At 39.7% G+C, this 19753-nt stretch overlaps 1 pseudogene; it reads right to left on the reverse strand.

Annotated features, from left to right (window-relative positions):
* Window positions 1-246: 246 nt before the first annotated feature.
* On the reverse strand, window positions 247-1095 carry LOC100412383 (F-actin-capping protein subunit alpha-1 pseudogene; annotated as a pseudogene).
* Between the last annotated feature and the right edge of the window lie 18658 nt (window positions 1096-19753).

Consider the following 19753-nt stretch of genomic DNA (forward strand, 5'->3'; position numbering starts at 1 on the left):
CACAGAATTAATAACAACCAAAAAGATTTACATGTAGATATAACGATAACAGAAAATTACAAGGCAGAGAACATAAAAGAATCAAGACCATGCTATAGATTTTACAGTATTCTATCAAGCTGGAAAACCTATTAACTTTGAAAGCCCTAACAAAATATCACTCTTGCTTATAAATCACTTATTTATCATATGACTGCATATTAAATCCTTGTCTTTCCTCCTACTGAAGAATCCTACACTCAGTCTTTAAGCATTCTGCATTTCTTTGCCAATCTGGGTAGATGAGTATCTTGTTACAGTCGAATTTCCTGCAGGTAACTGGAAGCTGCTGGCGCAAAGCCTGGAATGTGGTATCTGACATTGTTTGATAGTTTTCACTAATTGCTGTCTGATACTCATTTTCTGCATTCCCTATGATTTAATAAATTTCTTGGCAGTTTGGACTTCATTTGAAACAGTTAGTGAATCCTGTACATCTTTATGACAAACCAGTTGAACACTGCCATCTTCATAATAGTGAATCTGAAGCACTCCAACCACCTGGGCTGTAGGTGGTGTGATAATGAACTTCCACTCTAATGACCACTTCAGAAGTTTTAAGGCTGAAACTGGTGGCTTTCAATGCATGCAGGAATAGTCTGTTGCCCATCTATAGTTTTAGCATAAACAGGACAGAAGCCACTGGAATAATGATCTTTCACGTAGGCTGTTAAAGCAGGGTCACAGGATTCTCTCCAAGATTTCAGACCTCCATCTACTTCCTGTGGCTTGGAGTCACTTGCTTTTTTCCATACATTATCAAATTTAAAGGAAATGTTGTTTCTTGGTTCTAGAAATCTATTACCTAGGTCACCTTGCTCTGTAATTAAGACCTGATCTTCATATCCTTCTCTGTCTTCACAGGCGTGAATTAATTGATCCATGTTATACTGGGCAAATGCATGTGTTGCCCCATTGCTGAGGAGTGTCATTATTAAGTATTAGTCAAATATCATTGAATACTTCATAAAATTCCCATGTGGGAGCATGAAGGATGAATTTAGCAGCTACGTACACCTTCTCCTCATACAATGCTCAGCCCTCAAAGTCAGCCATCTTGGGCTGCTCTCTGCATTTTTCTTATTATGAGACAGGATGAGCATCTTTGGGGGCCATATATGTTTTCCTTTTCTACCTTTTGTCTGTTCATGAAGCTTGCCCATTTTTCTATTGGGAAGCTGGTCTTTATTGAATTCTAGGGCATCTTTATGGCATTTGAATCTTGAATCATGGTTAGGAAGGATTTCTCTGAAACTTTAAGATTAGAAAGGAATTATTCCATGTTTCTGTCGAGTGCTTTTTATTATTATGTTTTACATTTAAATAATTAATTTCTCTCTTCTCTGGTTTATCCTGATATACAGTGTGAAGTATGAATCTACTTTATTTTTTTCAGATGGCTACCTGAAAAAAAACAGTCCCAACTGTTTACTGAATTGTTCACCTTTTTTCCAACCAATTTAAGATGCCATCTTCATCATATAGCAAACTTCAATATTTATTTGTTTTTACTTATGAATATTCTGTTCTGTTAATTGGTCTGTATTTATATTTATGTGACAGTATCCTTTACTTTTAATTATTGAAGATTTAAATTTTTTTTATCCTTTGTTTTCTCCCCTTTATTCTCAATGTAGTGTATTAGGTTAATGGATAGCACAGTAATATAATAATCATTATATTATTATTATTATATTAAACACAAGAGCAATAATAGAATAATCTTCTTGGTCAGGTGCTTGTCATTTATTTTTTAATTTTTAATTTTTAAATTTCCAACATTTATTTTAAGTTCAGGGGCACATGTGCAGGATGTGCAGTTTTGTTACATAGGTAAACGTGTGCCGTGGTTGTTTGCTGCATAGATCATCCCTTCACACAGATATAAAGCCCAGCATCAACTAGCTATTCTTCCTGATCCTCTCCCTCCTCCCACCTCCCACCCTCCAAAAGGACCCAGTGTGTGTTGTTCCCCCTGACATGTGTCCATGTGTTCTCATCATTCAGCTCGCATGTATAAGTGAGAACACGCTTTAAAATGTCTTAATGTCTGTAAAGCTACAGACATTAAAACCTTGTTTTTCAGGATTTCCTGGTCATTTATGCTTTTTAAAATATAAACTTAAAATGAACTTGTGTAATGGAAAAAAAGTCTTTGTTGATATTTTCACTGGTATAATGTTCAATTGACAAATCACTACATTGTACAGGGTAGCAATAAAGCTCAGAAACATAGGCAACTACCCATAGTAATGATTTGTTGGCATTACATTGTAATGCATGATATTTATATAGTTTGTGTACTTGTCCCTCCAATTCCTGGGTTAAAATGTAATCGCCAATGCTGGAGGTGGAGCCTGGTGGGAGGTGTTTGGGTCATGGGAGTGTATCCCTCATGAATGGCTTGGTGCCCTCCCCATGGTAATAAGTGGATTCTCCCTCTGGTAGTTCACACCAGAGCTGGTTGTTCAGAAGTGTGGAACGTCCCCTGTCTGTCTTGCTGCTTCTCTCACTAGGTAATGCATCGTCTTCTCCCTCTTCACCTTCAACCATGATTGTAAGCTTCCTGAGGCCCTCACCAGAAGCTGAACAGATGTGGATGCCATGCTTGTACAGGCTGCAGAACCATGAGCCAATAAACCTTTATTCTTTATATATTGCCCATACTCAGGCATTTCTTTCTAGAAATGCAAACGGGCTAACACAGATATCTTCAATGTTAATTTTCATTGGTATTGCATAGTTCAATGTCCTATGCAAAATCACAATAACACAGTGTGTTAATGCGGCATTTCCAGCAATCCTTACACAATGGTCTGTGATGAATTTCCTTAGTAGTTTTATGTCTGATTTTCACTGAATAAACTTCTGCCTTTAGTATACCCCCAGCAAAGGTAATCAAGGCGGTTCAATCTGCTATATATAGTTATATGATATGTATATACCATATACAATATTTTTTTCAAATTTTATGCTTTTGGAAAAACTAGAGATGATCTATGCAGCAAAGATATTGCCACAGATCGGAAGAGACTAAGGAGCTAAAGACAACCAATATGCAGCAGAGAACACTGGATTGGAAAGTAAAACAGGAAAAGAACTTTTTTCGAAAAAACGGTGAAGTCCAAATAAAGTCTGGGCTTTTGTTCAAAGTAATGTACCAATGTTGGTTTCTTTTTTCTTGTAAATTATTTTATTTCTTCCTTGATGATTTAGAGGAACTATCTTAAAACCAGTACAAATATTTGATACATAATACCTGGCCATTTTCTAACCAATTGAGTAATTTGTTGCAATAAGCTACCTCATGCCTTTCAGCAAGAAATACATTAAATTTAAATAGTAAAGACATTACATAATAAATTAGGACACAATTAAAATTTCCTTTAAATATTTCTTTGGGGGAGAGGACACCACACTTCTACTCAATGAAGAGAAACATTTTTAGAGTCCAGAGATCTTTAATTTTTTAACACCTCTTATGCCATGAATTTGTAGGGAATAGAATAGGTTCCAGCAGCTTATGCTCATTCTTATTGGTTCTCACAAAGTGGGTTTTTCTGGGTGGAGCAGGCTGGTGCTTCAGTTGAACCCAGTACCTTTCTCTTTGGCCTCTTTCTTTTACTGATAATTTTCCTTCACGCATTTCAGGAAGCTATCTTGTCTCTTAGAGTGCTTAATGTACTTAATACACACATTAATTCTCTTGGCAAGAATCTTTCCCTTAACTTGTTTACAACAATGCCAACAGCATGCTGGGCAACATTGTAGACTCTTCCAGCTTTGCCATGGTAATATTTATGAGGCATTTCTTTTTGAACAGTACCCATTCCCTTGATGGCCAGGGAATACCACCTTTCTTATAGATTTGCATATACATGGCCATAGGAACAACTCCATAATTTCTAAAAGGCCTAGAGAACATATATTGGGTGCCTCCCCTTTTTCCCTTTATGTTCGTCATTTGGGCAAATTACTGGAAGATGGTGGTTCCAGCTGAAAGGATGGATTCTCAATTTTTGATAAATATGCTACTGTGATGTAAGATAACGGCATTAAGAGAAAGTGAAACTGGATAAGGATTTTTTTTCGTTTTTATTGCATTGTAGGTTTTGGGGTACATGTGCATAATGTGCAAAATAGTTGCATAGGTACACACATGGCAGTGTGTTTTGGTGCCTTCCTGCCCCTCACCCACATTTGGCATTTCTCCCCAGGCTATCCCTCCCCATCTCCCCCCCGCTGTCCCTCCCCATTCCCCCAAATAGACCCCGATGTGTAGTACTCCCTTCCCTGTGTCCATGTGTTCTCATTTTTCCTCACCCACCTATGAGTGAGAATATGTGGTATTTCATTTTCTCTTCTTGTGTCAGTTTGCTGAGAATGATGTTCTCCAGTTTCATCCATGTCCTTACAAAGGACACGAACTCATCGTTTTTGATTGCTGCATAGTATTCCATGGTGTATATGTGCCACATTTTCCCAGTCCAGTCTATCATCGATGGGCATTTGGGTTGGTTCCAGGTCTTTGCTATTGTAAACAGTGTTGCAATGAACATTCGTGTACATGTGTCCCTATAGTAGAACGATTTATAGTCCTTTGGATATATACCCAGTAATGGGATTGCTGGGTCAAATGGAATTTCTATTTCTAAGGCCTTGAGGAATCGCCACACTGTCTTCCACAATAGTTGAACTAATTTACACTCCCACCAACAGTGTAAAAGTGTTCCTATTTCTCCACATCCTCTCCAGCATCTGTTGTCTCCAGATTTTTTTTAATGATCGCCATTCTAACTGGCGTGACATGGTATCTCAATGTGGTTTTGATTTGCATCTCTCTAATGACCAGTGATGATGAGAATTTTTTTATATGTTTGTTGGCCTCAAGTACGTCTTCTTTTGTAAAGTTCATATCCTTTGCCCATTTTTGAATGAGCTTGTTTGTTTTTCTCCTGTAAATCTGTTTGAGTTCGTTGTATATCTTCTAGATATACAATCATGTCATCTGCAGATAGAGACAATTTGGCTTCCACCTTTCCTATTTGAATGCCCTTTATTTCTTTTTCTTGCCTGATTGCTCTGGCTAGAACTTCCAGTACTATATTGAATAGGAGTGGGGAGAGAGAGCATCCCTGTCTAGTGCCAGATTTCAAAGGGAATGCTTCCAGTTTTTGTCCATTCAGTATGATATTGGTTGTTGGTTTGTTGTCAATAGCTTTTATTACTTTGAGATACGTTCCATCGATACCGAGTTGATTGAGGGTTTTTAGCATAAAGGGCTGTTGAATTTTGTCAAATGCCTTCTCTGCATCAATTGAGATAATCATGTGGTTTTTGTCTTTGGTTCTGTTGATGTGTTGAATTATGTTTATAGACTTGCGTATGTTGAACCAGCCTTGCATCCCCGGGATGAATCCTACTTGATCATGACGGATAAGTTTTTTGATGTGCTGTTGTAGTTGGTTTGCAAGTATTTTATTGAAGATTTTTGCATCTATATTCATCATGGATATTGGCCTGAAGTTTTCTTTTCTTGTTGAGTCTCTGCCAGGTTTTGGTATCAGGATGATGTTGGTCTCATAAAATGATTTGGGAAGGATTCCCTCTTTTTGGATTATTTGGAATACTTTCAGCAGGAATGGTGCCAGCTCCTTTTTGTGTGTCTGGTAGAATTCGGCTGTGAACCCGTCTGGACCTGGGCTTTTTTTGTGTGGTAGGCTCTTAATTGCTGCCTCAACTTCAGACCTTGTTATTGGTCTGTTCATAGTTTTGGCTTCCTCCTGGTTTAGACTTGGGAGGACACAGATGTCCAGGAATTTATCCATTTCTTCTAGGTTTACTAGTTTATGTGCATAGAGTTGTTTGTAATATTCTCTGATGATGGTTTGAATTTCTGTGGAATCTGTGGCGATTTCTCCTTTATTGTTTTTTATTGCATCTATTTGGTTGTTCTCTCTTTTATTTTTAATCAATCTGGCTAGTGGTCTATTTTGTTGATCTTTTCAAAAAACCAGCTCTTGGATTTATTGATTTTTTGAAGGGTTTTTCGTGTCTCTATCTCCTTCAGTTCTGCTCTGATCTTAGTTACTTTTTGTCTTCTGCTGGGTTTTGAGATTTTTTGATCTTGCTCCTCTAGCTCTTTCAATTTTGACAATAGGGTGTCAATTTTGGATCTTTCCACTCTTTTCATGTGGGCACTTATTGCTATATATTTTCCTCTAGAGAGTGCTTTAAATGTGTCCCAGAGATTCTGGTATGTTTTGTCTTCGTTCTCATTGGTTTCAAAGAACTTCTTTATTTCTGCCTTCATTTCATTGTTTATCCAATCAACATTCAAGAGCCAGTTGTTCAGTTTCCATGACTCTGTGCGGTTCTGAGTTAGTTTCTGAATTCTGAGTTCTAACTTGATTGCACTATGGTCTGAGAGACTGTTTGTTATGATTTCAGTTGTTTTGCATTTGCTGAGGAGTGCTTTACTTCCAATTATGTGGTCAATTTTAGAGTAGGTGTGATGTGGTGCTGAGAAGAATGTATATTCTGTGGATTTGGGGTGGAGAGTTCTGTAAATGTCTATCAGGTTTGCTTGTTCCAGGTCTGAGTTCAAGCCCTGGATATCCTTGTTGATTTTCTGTCTGGTTGATCTGTCTAATATTGACAGTGGAGTGTTAAAGTCTCCCACTATTATTGTGTGGCCGTCTAAGTCTCTTTGTAAGTCATTAAGAACTTGACTTATATATTTGGGTGCTCCTGCATTGGGTTCATATATATTTAGGATCGTTAGCTCTTCTTGTTGTATCGCTCCTTTTACCATTATGTAATGACCTTCTTTGTCTCTTTTGATCTTTCTTGCTTTAAAGTCTATTTTATCAGAGATGAGAATTGCAACTCCTGCTTTTTTTTGCTCTCCATTTGCTTGGTAAATTTTCCTCCATCCCTTTTTGAGCCTTTGTGTATCCTTGCATGTGAGATGGGTTTCCTGGATACAGCAGACTGATGAGTTTTGGATTTTTAATCCAATTTGCCAGTCTGTGTCTTTTGATTGGTGCATTTAGCCCGTTTACATTTAGGGTTAATATTGTTATGTGTGAATTGGATACTGCCGTTTTGATGCTAGGTGGCTTTTTTGCCCATTAGTTGATGCAAATTTTTCTTTTTGTTGATGCTTTTTAGCATTGGTATGTTTTTAGAATGGTTGGTACTGGTTGTTCCTTTCTAAGTGTAGTGCCTCTTTCAGGAGCTCTTGTGAAGCAGGCCTGGTGGTGACAAAATCTCTGAGTACTTGCTTGTTTGCAAAGGATTTTATTTTTCCTTCACTTATGAAGCTCAGTTTGGCTGGATATGAGATTCTGGGTTGAAAGTTCTCTTCTTTAAGGATTTTGAATATTGGCCCCCACTCTCTTCTGGCTTGCAGAGTTTCTGCCGAGAGATCTGCTGTGGGTCTGATGGGCTTACCTTTGTGGGTGACTCGACCTTTCTCTCTGGCTGCTCTTAGTATTTTCTCCTTTATTTCAACCTTGTTGAATCTGACGATTATGTGCCTTGGGGTTGCTCTTCTTGCAGAACATCTTTGTGGTGTTCTCTGTATTTCCTGGACTTTAAAATTTGCCCGCCTTGCTAGGTTGGGGAAATTTTCCTGGATAATATCCTGAAGAGTATTTTCCAGCTTGGATTCATTCTCTTCGTCATATTCTGGTACACCTATCAAACGTAGGTTAGGTCTCTTCACGTAGTCCCACATTTCTTGGAGACTTTGTTCATTCCTTTTTGCGCTTTTTTCTCTAATCTTGGCTTCTCATTTAATTTCATTGAGTTGGTCTTCGACTTCTGATATTCTTTCTTCTGCTTGGTCAGTTTGGCTGTTGAAACTTGTGCATGCTTCGTGACGTTCTCATGTTGTGTTTTTCAGCTCCTTCAATTCATTCATATTCCTCTCTAAGTTATTCATTCTTGTTTTCAAATCTTTTTTCAAGGTTCTTAGTTTCTTTGCATTGATTTAGAACATGTTCTTTTAGCTCACAAAAGTTTCTCATTATCCACCTTCTGAAGTCTGATTCCGTCATTTCGTCACAGTCATTCTCCGTCCAGCTTTGTTCCCTTGCTGGTGAGGAGTTTTGGTCCTTTGTAGGAGGCGAGGTGTTCTGTTTTCGGGTGTTTTCCTCCTTTTTGCGCTGGTTTCTTCCCATCTTTGTGGATTTATCCACCTGTCGTCTGAGTAGTTGCTGGCTTTTCGATTGGGTCTCTGAGTGTACACCCAGATTGTTGATGCTGAAGTATTTCTGTTTCTTAGTTTTTCTTTTAACAGTCTAGCCCCTCTGCTGTACCACTGCTGAGGTCCACTCCAGTCCCTGCTGCTGTGGGCTCTGCACTGCTGCTGTGTGCTTCGCCCTGCTGCTTTGTGTTTCGCCCTCCTGTCCTTGGCTCCGCCCTGTTGCCCGTGGGCTCTGCCCTGTTCAGGGAGTCTCTCTGTTATGGCGGGTTGCCTTGGCAACGGCAGGCTGTGTCAGCAATGGGCGTGTACCTCAGTAGGGGAGCAATGCCTCGGTAGTGGCAGACACCCCTCCCCCACGGAGCTGCACCATCCTGTATTCAGCTGTGCCCACAGGGAAACTTTCAACCCCGAGCATTTCGAATGGCCGTTTTGTTTGTCCCTGTGGGGGTGGGACCTGCCGAGCCTGATAACCTGGCTTCCTGCCTCAAAGCCCTTTCTCCCTCTTTTTTTTTTTTTTAAGTTGAATGGATGACTCTCTTCCAGGTGTTTTAGTCGCCTGCTGGTAGGGCACTGGGATCTGTGTGATTTCCCGTGCAGGGGCCCACTGCAACGGCTCAAATGTCCCTTCCCGGGAATCTCCTTGTCTGGCTCACTGTCCAAGTCCCGTTTAATCAGATGGATATGCTAATCTGCCCTCCCCAATCTCAGATTGCCGGTTTAACAGGGCACCCAGATCAGCACGTTTTGTGCGGGGTGCTGCGGTGCAAAGCTGAGAGGGCTGCGCTGGCTTCCCACGCATGACTCTCCTACACCTGGGAATTTCCCCTTTCTGTGGGCAAGAAAGATCCCTCTGGAAATGCGGCTAGGACTCACCCTCTGCGCCTTCAATGAGAGCTGCAATCCCGAGTTGTTCCTACTGTGCCATCTTGGAAAACTCCTCCTGGATAAGGATTATAAGACCCTTCTCTGTTTCACCTTTTCTACTTTACTGTGAATCTGAAATTATTCCAAAATAAAAAGTTCATTTTTAAAGAAACAGTATTGCTAGATGTTTTGAACACCTTTTATTGTAATGCTGTGTTTATCTTCCTCACTAGACTCTGAATACCACCAGAGCATGGACCATTCAGCACTACCTCTGGGCTCAACAGTTGTTAGTCACTGTAGATAACCTTAGGATGATGAACACAAGCCAAGAAGACATTGAGAGGTTCTGAAAAAGCACCAACTTGTTCTCTTCCCTACCTTATGTCACAAACAATTCAATTTAATAAAACCAAATGTGTTGCTAGTAAACATTTATTTTTATTTTCTGTATCTTCCATCCAGGCAGATTTAGAGAAAAAAATATATTTAGGTAAGCTGTCCTAAAAAGCTGAAAACCCCTTCTTTTCTTCACCTCTTGGCCTTCTTTATTCATTTTTAAAAATACTCTTTCTCCTTGCCCCAAAGTTTTTGGCACAGAAGTTTTGGAGAAGTGGAATGAATGGTAGGCTTGGAGTAGGGAACTGAGTTCTCATCTGGACTCTCACTTTCTGGCTGTGTAACCTTGGGCAAGTTACCTAATCTCTGTAAGCCTGTTTTTCCACCTCCCTAACAGGACTAAATGAGAATGCACTAAGTCTAAGATACTAGGCTGCTTTCTGCACTTTGTGAGTCTGTAATTTTTTTTCTGGCAATCTTGCTCTTTCTCGAGCATTCCTGGGTAAATGGTACCTCTCCCTACCCACTTGCCCAAACCAGAACCTGAGTCATTTGTGACTCCTTCCTCTCTCTAACACCACCTTCCTACATGTCAAAGTTGTCATTAAGTCCTACAGATTCTATTTCCTAAATGTTTATCTGAGTCATCTTCCCATCTTGCCTGTCCGAGTTTCTCCCCAGACAATTGTTAAACAGTCTCTAAACTAGTCTCCTTGCCTTCAGATTTTTTTCCTAGTTTTTCATAGCATTGCCTAATCGATCTTTTAAATGCAAAACTCGCCCTGTTACTACCCAACATAAAATTTTCCTGTGTATTCTCATAGCCTTTACAGTAAATCCAAAATGATTAGTATCATATTGTGATCCAGGCTGTGAGTATCCATCCAGCTTCTTTCCTCTCCAGTCCCTGCTATATCCTTATGCTTTAGCCGTCTTCAATTATTTGCAGTTGCCAGAAATCACTGTGCATTCTCTCACAATTATGCTACACCCTCTGTCTGAAAGATCTCTTTTACCCATTTTTAACAATTTGCTAAGCTAGTGGTCAGTTCCCATTTCTCATCTTATTTGACCTATGGGCAGCATTTGACTCACTTAATTGCTTCCTCTTTGATTTATTTTCTTCACTCAGCTTTCAGAATACCAAACATTCCTGGTTTTCCTTCTATTCCACATCAGTTGCTTTTCTTATTCTGTGCTGATCCCTGATCCCTTCTCTCCTTCCCAATCTACTGACACTGAAATGCCCCAGGACTCACTCCTTGAATCACCTTTTTCTACTCTTAACTAGAACAGTCATTTGCTTGGTGCTCTCATTTGGTCTCAGGCTTCAGACACCATCCATACAACAATGATTCCCAAATGCATTACTCCAGAACAGACCCATCCCTTGAATTCCAGGTTTGTATATCCGACTTCCTATTCATCTTTTTCTTTCTTTCTTTCATTCATTCTTTCTTTATTTCTTTTTCTTTTTTGAAACAGAGTTTTGCTCTTGTTGCCCAGGATGGAGTGCAATGGCACAATCTTGGCTCACTACAACCTCTGCCTCCCAGGTTGAATTGATTCTCCTGCTTCAGCTTCTCAAGTAGCTGGGATTATAGGGGCCCACCATCATGCCAGACTAATTTTTTTGTATTTTTTGTAGAGATGGCATTTCACCATGTTGGCCAGGCTGGTCTCAAACTTCTGACCTCTGGTGATCTACCCGCCTCAGCCTCCCAAAGTGCTGGGATTACAGGTGTGAGTCACTGTGCCCGGCCTTATCTTTCCTTGCATGTCAAATAGACATCTCAAATTTAGTGTGGTCAAGATTAAACTCCTGATCTATCCTTTCCAAAACGACCCTGTCCTCAGTGTTCCCATCTAAGTTAGTGGAAACTCCATTCTTCCAGTTTTTAAAGCCAAAATCCTTGGAGTCATTCTTAACCCTTCTCTTTCTTTCCCACCCATGTGCACACTCTTAGGAAGTTCGACTGGTTTTAACCTCAAAATAGATCCAGAAGGCTACCATGTTTCATAATCTCTGCTGATAGCACCTTGGTTTGAATCAGTGTCATCTCTGATTACTGCAAAAGCCTCTGTGTCAATTCTTGGTCACTTTCAGTTGATTATTACTTTTTCTCCTTGTTATTGTCATGTTTTCTTGCTTCTTTGTTTGTTGGCTAAGTTATAATTGGATGCCAAGACATGACTAGTTTTACCTTGTTCAGTGTCAAATATTTTTGTGTTCTTATAATTTTCCTGAGCTCTGTTCAGGGATGCAGTTAAGTTGCTTGCAGTTTCATCTTTTGTGATCTTGCTTTTAAGTTTTGTTAGATGGGACCAAAGCTGTGTTTAGTCTAGGGCCCATTGCTCTCCACCAGTTAGGTAAATCTCTTTTCAGTACTTTATGTATTGCTCAGAGAATTGAGAGACTTTCCAGCCTGGTAGTTGAGAGTAGGCACTATTGCTAGCCTTGTGAGAGTATCAGGTACTGTTTGTTCTCTCTAATTCTTTTGTGTGGCTCTTTCCTATCTGGGGCAGTTTCTTTATATGCTTATGCTCTCCTCTAGAAGAGGTTTAACTAGCAACATATCAGGTGTTATTTCTCCTAGATCATCATCATATTTGCTAACTTTTATTAAACACTTCCTATGCAGAACTTAGTCTGTAGTTAGACTGGGGTTAATTCCTCTTGTTCCTTCTTTTGTAGGATGAGCTGTTGATGACCAGGACTGTGCTAAGCATGCTAGTTTATTTAATATATTAATCCCATGAAAAGAGTGCTGTTATTATTATTATTCTCATTTACAGATAAAGAAACTGAGGTACAGAGAGTTTAAGTAACTTGCTCAAGGATAGACACAGATAGTAAGTGGTAAACTGAAATTTCAGCCTAGATGGTTTGACTTCAGAGAATGAGTTTAAATTGGGAATCATCAGGCACTAGGACAATTGGAAATACAATCAGGATGCAAGCTGATGATAAATCTGCCATTCAGTCTCTCCCGTGCAGCAGCCAATCAGCCTCTAAGACACATACAAATCCCTCCCTCTAAGCTAAGGACAAGGAAATAGGGGTGGCAGATGGGAGGAAGGAAAGAGAAGGTATGTATAATTATTGTGTTGTCACAAATTGCCATTATCCTGTTTGTCCCACAGAGCTCCTTAGTCTCCCGTTTTTGAGGTGGTACCCAATTCTTCGTAACAAATATAGAAGCCCAGTGCCAATGTTGTTGCCTGGCAAGTAAGGGTGCTTACAAGGCCTCTTGTGCAAGAAGCAAAGGCCTCCAAGGGATAGTAACAGCTTTGTCCGGGCCCACCAGTACTGGAGTTACACATTTGGGAACAGAATTTAGGGGTTATTTTCTCCTATTTCATGTATCTCATTTAATGAAAACCAGTTTCCTTCTCCTCTATATCCACATGCTGCAGTGGACTATAATATCAAAGAAGTTCCTCTTCTTAGCTCTCACATGTCTCAGAAAATGTGCTCACATTCTGTTCTTCCTTCTCACATCCAGCCAGCCATTTGCCCTCAGAGGTCTGTCTTCTGATTTGATTTATTTTCTCATAAGTATTCAATACCCTCTCCCCAACTAAGTAAAAAACGTTTCTAATCCTCTTGACGTTACATATTCCTTGTTTCCTTTGTGGAATGACAAATTGGCTTCTGCAAACATTTAACTGGAGCACTCTGCAAATGCCCTGGGTTTTGATTGCAGAGAGCCTCCAAATCGAAAGGATCTATGTATACGGTACCTTCTTAAGATATATCAGGAACAGTATGGCAATAGAAACACAAGATAGAGTTTGTGCCTCCACATCTGTGAAATATTGCTCTAGGAACTGGCTACTTCTTTTGCAGAGGGCTCTGTCACAATTTTTCACTGACGCTTACTCCTGAACCCTGAGCATTGGCCACTGCTACTTCCACCTGCCTCTAATCAGTAGGCTGCCAGCACCTTCCAGAACATTGCTGTACCAGCACAGAACAATTTTAATCAGAGTCTCCACCGTTCGGTAACTTTAGACCAGCAGATGCCACCAAGCCTCATTTCTCTGTCAATCTCAATACTGCCCCAAATGCAGGAACTTCTGGCTATTATTTTCTTGTTTCCTCTTCATTTCTGAATCTGCCCAACTCTTTTCTTGAATGCACTCTGGATTTTTGTTTCATACTTTAAATAAATTTCCCCTGTATTCTCCCACTTTGTTTTTGGTGTTCACTCCAGCTCCTTTTCTGAATTATAACAATACAAGGGAATTAGGCATCATTCCTCATTTTTACCTACTTCACCTAAAGGCACCACTGCCCCACAGAATTTTCCACTAGAGAATTCTCTCATTGTCATACGCCAAACACCATATAGACCTGGGAGCAGAGACCTCATTCTCTTCATTTCCTGGATGAATATAACACAGCAGTTAAGAGCTCCAGCTCTACAGTAACAACTCAGCTTCCATTTTGAATCTCGGTGTTTCCACTTACTAGCTGTGTGACCTTGGGCAACTGAATTAACCTTTCTAAGCCTGTTTTCTTAGTTATAGATAAAGATAATAAGTCCGTTCTACTACTATTATTGTGAGGATCAAGCTTAAATGATGTAACAAGTATGGGTCTGGTGGTTCAGGCTTATAATCCCAGCACTTTGGGTAGCTGAGACGCCAGAATCATTTGAGCCCAGGAGTTCAAGACCATCCGGGGCAACACAGCAAGACCCTGCCTCTACTAAAAACAAAAAATAGCTGGCCATGGTGGTGCGTGCCTGCAGTCCCACCTACTCAGGAGGCTGAGACATGACGATGGCTTGAGTGCAGGAGTTTGAGGCTGCAGTGTAGTATGATCATGCCACTTCACTCCAGCCTAAGTGACAGAGCAAGACCCTGTCTCAAAGAAAGAAAAACAATGAGGTAACATTTAAAGTGCCTAATATTGATCCTACTAGAGGAGAACCTCCACACAAGTATTATCACTATTATTGTTACGTTCAGATTATGACTCCTTCGCCCTCTTAGAAAGGCCCTTTGACTCATGGAGGGAGGGGAACAGTGAGACACACTTCTGAGACAAACATTGTTTGACTCATGACAGCTGCCGAGAGCCTAAATAGAATATAACCAAGAAAGATCCAGAAGACAGAAATGGGAACGTGGTTAGAGCTTCCAGAACATATAACAGAAAGCATATCCAAGTTTCTGTCTTCTCGAGCACCACCATGTGGTACAATTAGAAATGTAGGACTGTAGCTTGGGGAAGAGGCTGGCGTTGGAGGAAGAGACTTGGAAGGCTTCTTCTGAAAAGTAGGAAGAGAAGCCATGAGCATGGATGATACAAACACTGGAGGAACAGTAGGAAGAAAACAGGGCAAGGGTCAAAATTGGAGTAATAGGAGTCCAGACTGCCTTCAAAATAAAGTGTCACCCTAACAGACATCTGGTGACTATGGATCCCATAGGAAATAAGACAGTGTGTAAAGATAAGTGAGCATGTTCATGGGTCAAGGAATAGAGCAGGACTACCTGAGTTACTTCTTCTCTTCCTCCCTCCCCTCTTCTTTTCTCTTGCCCTCCTCATTTTCTCAGTTTCCCTTTGTTCCCCTTTTATTCTTATTCGTCCATCCATCCTTCCATCCATGTAGACATCCATGATGCATCCATTCACCACTGGCATGGCGGACAAAAAGTAAGCAAGCCACAGACCCTGTACTAACAAAGGTCACAATTCATGGGATGGGGTAGGGTAGAGGCAATCAAGCAGATGTTTATAATATGTCAGTGGTCACCACGTAAACATCACCAGGAACAAACCTGTAGTTGAACAAAGTTGGATATATTGCTTGTTGTATTAAGGGAGAATGCACCCCATGGGAAATTGTGGAGCAACTCAGTAGGAGGGCATTAGAAAAGACTCACAGGATTTGGACAAACTTTGCATTAGATGCTTTTAGGGAGCAAAGGCAATCCTATGATTGGATATCTTAATAAATCTTATCTAGAATGAGGGAAGAATAACTGATGCCTAGGGCTGTAAGTGGTAAAGAAGCAGCAGTTACCAACAGTGTATAAGCATTCCCTTTTCACTGCAGCCTCATCAGCATCTGTCATTTTTGGACATTTTAATAACAGTTATTCTGACTGGTGTGAGATGATATCTCATTGTAGTTTTGATTTGCATTTCTCAGTGATTAGTGGTGCTGAGCATGTTTTCATGTTTGTTGGCCACTTGTGCATCTTCCTTTAAGAAGTGTCTGTTCATGTCCTTTGCCTGTTTTTTTTTTTAAATGGGTTTATTTGTGTTTTACTTGTTAATCCGTTTAAGTTCCCTATAGATTCTGGATATTAGGCTGTTGTCACAAGCACTGTTTGCTACTATCTTCTCTCATTCTGTAGACTATCTGCTAATTCTGTTGATAGCTCTTTTGCTGTGTAGAAGCTCTTTAGTGTAATTTGGTCCTGCTTGTCAGTTTTTGCTTTTGTTGCAATTAAATTTGGAGACTTAGTCATAAGTTGTTTGCTAAGGCTGATGTCCAGAAGAGTGTTTCCCAAGCTGTCCTCCAGGATTCTTATAGTTTGAGGTGTTACATTTAAATCTTTGATTCACCTTGAGTTAATTTTTGTATATGATGAAAGGTTTGGGGTCCAGTTTCAATTTTCTGCAAGTGGCTAACCAGTTATCCTGCCATCATTTATTGAATAGGGAGTCGAGTCCTTTCCTCACTGCATGTGTTTGCTAACCTTGTCAAAGCAGATGGCTGTAGGTGCGGCTCTGTTTCTGAGTTTTCCATTCTGTTCCATTTGTCTGTGTGTCTTTTTTTTAAAATCAGTATCAAGCTGTTTTGGTTCCTGTGGCTTTATAGTATAATTACAGAGGTAACCCAATAAGGCTAGCAGCAGTCCTATCAGCAGAAACCTTACAAGCCAGAAGAGATTGGGGGTCTAATTTCAGTGCCCTTACTGAAAAGAAGTTCCAGCCAAGAATTTCATATGCTGCCAAACAAAGCTTCATAAGTGAAGAAAAAATAAAATCCTTCCCAGACAAGCAGATGCTGAGGGAATACATTTCCACTAGACCAGTATTACAAGGGGTTCTTAAGGGAGTGATAAACATGGAATCAAAATAATGACACCTGCTACAACAAAAGCACACTTAAGCACATAGCATACAGGCAACATAAAGCAACTACACAGTCAACTGCACATAACAACCACCTGACATCATGATGACAGGATCAAAATTATGCATATGAATAATAATATTGAATGTAAATGGACTAAACACCCCACTGAAAAGACACAGAGTGGCAGGCTGGACAAAAGGACAAGACCCAACCATCTGTTGTCTTCAAGAGACCCATCTCACATGCAACAAAACCCACAGGTTCAAAGTAAAAGGGTGGGGGAAGACCTAACATGCAAATGGAAAACAAAAAAGAGCAGGAGTCACTCTTCTTATGTCAGATAAAACAGATTTTAAACCAATAGAAATTAAAAAGGAGAAGGACAATGAAGGGCATTATATAACATAAAGGGTACAATCCAACAGGAAGCCTTAGATCTCTTAAATATGTATTCACCCAATATTGGAGAACCCAGGTTCATAAAATGAGTTCTTCTCAGCCTATCAGAAGACTTAGACAACCATACAATGACAGTGGGAGTCTTCAACACCCCACTGACAGCATTCGACAGATCATAGCAGCACAACACTAACCAAGAAACCCTGGACTTAAACTTGATACTTGACCATTTGGACCTAATAGACATCTATGAAAGACTCCACCCAACAACCACACAATATACATCCTTCTCATCAGCACAGTATCAAGGAGCTCTCTCAAAACTACACAGTAGTGTTTTAGATGATAGACATGTTAAGCTGATAAACTGCAACACAGTCAATTAACAGAAATGAAATGGTTATTAGCCCTTGCTACAGATTTCCAAGCCAACAGGGTCTAGGTTGTAAAGCCTAGGCAATAAAAACAGGTCTCACAATCCAGCTGTATCTGCCTTAGAGATCCAGATGACTTTATTTTCTTTTAATTTACCATAAACTGTTCTACTTGCCCTGTAATATTTACATAGGTGCAGCGAAATGTATTTACTCTAACATGAGCTCCCCTTTGGATAGCTAAGAGGAATCCAAGGGCTATGTGATCGTCCATGAGAATGCTAGCTAATAGATTTAGAACAGGTTTTGCTCCTGGCTGACTACTGGATAAATAACAAAATGAAGGCAGAAATAAAGACGTTCTTTGAAACCAATGAGAATGAAGACACAACATACTGGAATCTCTGGGACACAAAGCAGTGAGAAGAGAGAAATTCATATCACAAAATGCCCAGAAGAGAAAGGAGGAAAGATCTAAAATTGACACCCTAATGTCATGATTAAAATAACTAGAGGAGCAAGAATGAACAAATTCAAAAGTTAGAAGAAGAAAAAAAAATAACTAAGATCATAACAGACCCAAAGGAGATAGAGACACACACACAACAACCTAAAAATCAATGAATCCAAGAGCTAGTTTTTTGAAAAGATAAACAAAATAGACCGCTAGCCAGACTAATAAAGAAGAAAAGATCAAATAGATGCAATTAAAAATGATACAGGGGTTATCACCACTGATCCCACAGAAATAAAAACTACCATCAGAGAATACTATAAACATCTATATGCCGATAAACTAGAAAATCTAGAAGAAATGGATAAATTCCGAGACACTTACACCCTCCCAAGACTAATCCAGGAAGAAGTTGAATCCCTGAATAAACCAATACCAAGGTCTGAAATTGAGGCAGCAATTAATACCTACCAACCATATAAAGTACAGGACCAGATGGGTTCACAACCTAATTCTACCAGAGGTACAAAGAGGAGCTGGTACCATTCCTTCTGAAACTATTCCAAACAATACAAAAAGAGGCAATTCTCCCTAACTTATTTTATGATTCCAACATCATTCCGATACCAAAACCTGGCAGAGAAACAACTAAAAAAGAAAATTTCAAGCCAATATCCTTGATGAACATCAATGCAAAAACTTCAATAAAATACTGGCAAATTGAATTCAATAGCACATCAAAAAGCTTATCCATCACGAGCAAGTCGGCTTCATCCCAGGGATGCAAGGCTCGTTCAACATATACAAATCAATAAATACAACCCATCAGATAAGCATAACCAAAGACAAAAACCACATAATTATCTCAATAGATGCAGAGAAGGCCTTTGACAAAATTCAACAGCCCTTCACGCTAAAAACTCTCAATAAACTAAGCATTGATGGTACATATCTCAAAATAATAAGAGCCGTTTATGACAAACCCACAGCCAACATCATACTGAATGGGCAAAAACTGAAAGCATTCCCTTTGAAAACTGGCACTAGACAAAGATGCCCTCTCTCACCACTCCTATTCAACAGAGTATTGGAAGTTCTGGCCATGGCAATCAGGCAAGAGAAAGAAATAAAGGGTATTCAATTAGGAACAGAGGAAGCCAAATTGTCTCTATTTGCAGACAACATGATTGTGTATTTAGAATACCCCATTGTCTCAGCCCCAGATCTCCTTAAGCTGATAAGCAACTTCAGCAAAGTCTCAGGATACAAAATCATTGTGAAAAAATCACAAGGATTCCTATACACTGGTAACAGACCATCAGAGAGCCAAATCATGAGTGAACTTCCATTCACAATTGCTATAAAGAGAATAAAATACCTAGGTATACAACTAACCCAGGGATGTGAAGAACCTTTTCAAGGAGAAAACTGCAAACTTTTGCTCAAGGAAGTAAGAGAGGACACAAACAGGTGGAAAAACTTTCCATGCTCATGGTTAGGAAGGATCAATATTGTAAAAATGGCCCAAAGTAACTTACAGTTTCAATGCTATCCCCATCAAACTACCATTGACTTTCTTAACGGAATTGGAAAACATCATCTGAAATTTCACATGAAACAAACAAACAAAATGCCTACATAGCAAGACAATCCTAAGCAAAACTTACAAAGCTGGAGACATCATGTTACCTGACTTCAAACTATACTACAAGGCTACAGTAATTAAAACAGCATGGTACTGCTACCAAAACAGAGATATAGACCAATGGATCAGAATAGAGGCCTCAGAAATAATGCCACATAATCTACAACCATTTGATCTTTGACAAATTTGACAAAAGCAAGCAGTGGGGTAAGGCTTCTCTATTTAATAAATGGTGTTGGGAAAACTGGCTAGCCATATGCAGAAAGCTGAAACTGGATCCTTTCCTTACACCTTATACAAAAATTAACTCAAGATGGAGTAAAG

The sequence above is a fragment of the Callithrix jacchus genome, chromosome X (genome assembly GCF_049354715.1).
Source record: "Callithrix jacchus isolate 240 chromosome X, calJac240_pri, whole genome shotgun sequence".
NCBI classification, from domain to species: Eukaryota; Metazoa; Chordata; class Mammalia; order Primates; family Cebidae; genus Callithrix; species Callithrix jacchus.